Genomic DNA, 2,859 nt, shown 5'->3' on the forward strand with positions numbered 1-2,859 from the left:
ACAATTCTGGAGCAAGGCGGTGCCATTCCCGGATGGTCTTGTGCAGAGATGTCTGGTGTAATATTTTTCTTTTTTTTGCTTAGGCATGTCTGTTGTAATATTGATTGGACGAGTTAACCACATTGCACAGCAAGGATGTCCGCAAAGTTTTACCTTAGGAACTTGTCCAGGCTATCCTGTGCTTGCTTAATCCCTATGGTTGAGCACCGATAAATCCAAGAATGGGTTTGGCCTATCCGTAACAGGCAAGTCTCATGGGCATTGTAGAGTGTGGTGTCCTGTAAGAATTATTGGTTGATCGTGCAGCACAAGTGTAGCTGCTAGAATATTGGTCAGAGCATGTGCCTTGGACGAGATGTCGACTTTCAAATGCTTGGCTAAGGCTACACAGTTGATGATGGTAAGTACACGGCTAGGTTAAGAGAATGAAAGCAAGTATGATGATTTAGAGATGATTGAAGAGAATGGTTGGTGGCTAAGGCAATGGATACAACGACCCAAGGCCAATCCCTTGTCTCTAGGTCATTACATAAGGCCGCAGTCCGATTGTTTAGGAGTCCAAAATAGGAAGGAAAAGTAGTTAGCTTTACATACCGACCGCCCTACGTATCTAAACAGATTGTACATGGAATCTAGATTGAGATTTAAGAGGAGGCCTCATATTGCTGCCGCTGCTGCTTATTTTTTCTTACATCCTGCACTTTCTGCTACTCTCTTTTTCTTTACATATTTCTGCCGCTATTCATCTTCTTTATGTTGATGCACCGCATGCTATCAAAATCTTATCCATTACAGTTTCATCATTCTCAATTTCCTTACTGCTGTTTTTTTCTTGGCTGCTAATTTATCACTAGCTAGATCAGATTTATTCTATGCTTGACCTTGATCTGATATAAAAAAGCTTCCTTTTCACTTCTAATCTCATTAGACCAGTCTTAATCTTAAGTTCACCTAGTTTGACATCCTCTCAATCCTAGAAACTCTTACGTTTTCAGACCTACCAAAATCCGAGGGCTAATACACAAACTCCCTCTCTCCACTATAATTGGCATCCAATTCAGATCTGCACTATTTCTCAGTTCCGGACAGCAGGCATCAAGAACTTTTAAATCATAAGAGACCTTGTCCTTTTTTATGCATGTCACTGCTTGTACACAGTGCTTGACTCTAGTGTCCTACATCACATACTGGAGATACCCAACAAAGAACTTTGAATAAGAAGTTCGTCCAAACTTGACAACCCACATGCCAATGACACTTTTGATGACCAATTATGGAACTGGATTGAGCATCAAATCAACGTCCCAAACTGACTGATATTGTTACGCTCCTATGGCTCTAGTCTTTTCCTGCATCAAGGTGGATAACATTAAAATGGAGATGGAAACATTGTGCTAGTCAATCATCAGTGCTACGGAACAAGTATACCTGACATTCTCATCCGTCAGAAATATGCAAAGGAGATAGGTGAGTAATCCATGAATAATGGCCATGGCACTTTCGAACTAGAGTCCTTCATACTCTTATGGAGTCAGAAAGCAGCATCAAGTTTCTTCTGAAGGCAACATACCATAGCAAACAGAGCTTCCACAGAAGCAATGCTGGCCGTATTGCCTGAGCTTGGCACTTCCATAGCTGAAGGTCAGCTCTTCATCTTCCTGTATATCCATGGCAGAAAAGAAACAAAGTCTTGGGAGCAACGAGCCGGGGCTTCTTACCAGGATAACTGCCAGATTACCACCATCACATGAGTGATTGATGAAGCGAGCCACATTTCCAACTTTTGATGCATCAATATTCACCCTCAGGCATGCTTTGCCCGAAGGTAGATGCTCCCTCACAACCAGAAGTGCAGGGGAAAACCTTCCACTGGATGCAAGCTCATCATAAATCCGTTGACGATTTCTTGCTTCCTCTGTTGTCAAAAACTCACCTGCACATGAAATATTACCAGTGTTTGGAAACGCATGGTTGGAAATGGAGTTCTGATGACCTTGTAAGATCTTGCTCTTTCAACTCATGTTACTTTCTTTTGTGCAATTCAGGCATTTTTCCTTGGCAGGAATGGCCCAGTTTCTAAATTTTCACACTTCTGCCTCAGACCCCATTGGACAGCTACGCACACATTCATCACTCAACAAATATGTGAATCCAATATTAAAAAAATGTGCATGCACTATAAAAAAAACGAAAATACATATTTTTGATACGGAATGAACTTATTTGCTAAGTGTTGAATACACATACAACTCGAATGTATCTGATGGGGCCAGGGACAAAACCATTTAAAAAATTTGGAACTAACCAAAGAAAAATAAAATAAAAAATTGAATTGGGAATATGCAAAATCAAAAATAAACTGGGCCAAGAGTACCAAAATTCCCCCTTGATATAGCATCCATGTAGGATGTTGCACAAGGACGGGCATAACCCAAATAAAAGAGCAACACAACAAATTTGAGGAGAATATAGAGATATACCATGCAAGAAATACTAGGGCCACATGAAAGCTTGTTTTTTTTACCATCTTCCAGCTTTAAGTTCAAGATAACAAATGAAATATGTCCATTTACAGAATGAAGCATCAAAGTCAGAAATCAAATCCCTTTCATTTCGGAAAAGAATCTTTTTCATTCATCCAGCAGCTTTATCTTTAGTAATTAGTGGCAGAAAAAAATATTTGCTTTCATGAGCATTTAATTGTTGATTATGATTTAGGTAACTATTCCCCAATGCTTAACAACTTGTGCAGACATCTAAAATCCCAATACAAAATTCGTGTATCTAGATTTCAATGACAACTATGAGAAAGAACATGGAAAAGCTTGCACTGACACTGGACAGAGCCCAATATAGTTA

General features: G+C 39.7%; 1 long non-coding RNA gene across 1 annotated transcript; it reads right to left on the reverse strand.

The window, feature by feature from the left end:
* Positions 1-595: 595 nt before the first annotated feature.
* Positions 596-2,500, reverse strand: LOC120104090. The gene is made up of 2 exons (XR_005506584.1): positions 1,429-2,500; positions 596-1,349 (listed from the first exon to the last, which is right to left on the reverse strand). It is a non-coding gene; the product is annotated as an uncharacterized LOC120104090 (long non-coding RNA).
* Positions 2,501-2,859: the final 359 nt, after the last annotated feature.

This window comes from Phoenix dactylifera, chromosome 16, assembly GCF_009389715.1.
Source record: "Phoenix dactylifera cultivar Barhee BC4 chromosome 16, palm_55x_up_171113_PBpolish2nd_filt_p, whole genome shotgun sequence".
Classification (NCBI taxonomy): Eukaryota; Viridiplantae; Streptophyta; class Magnoliopsida; order Arecales; family Arecaceae; genus Phoenix; species Phoenix dactylifera.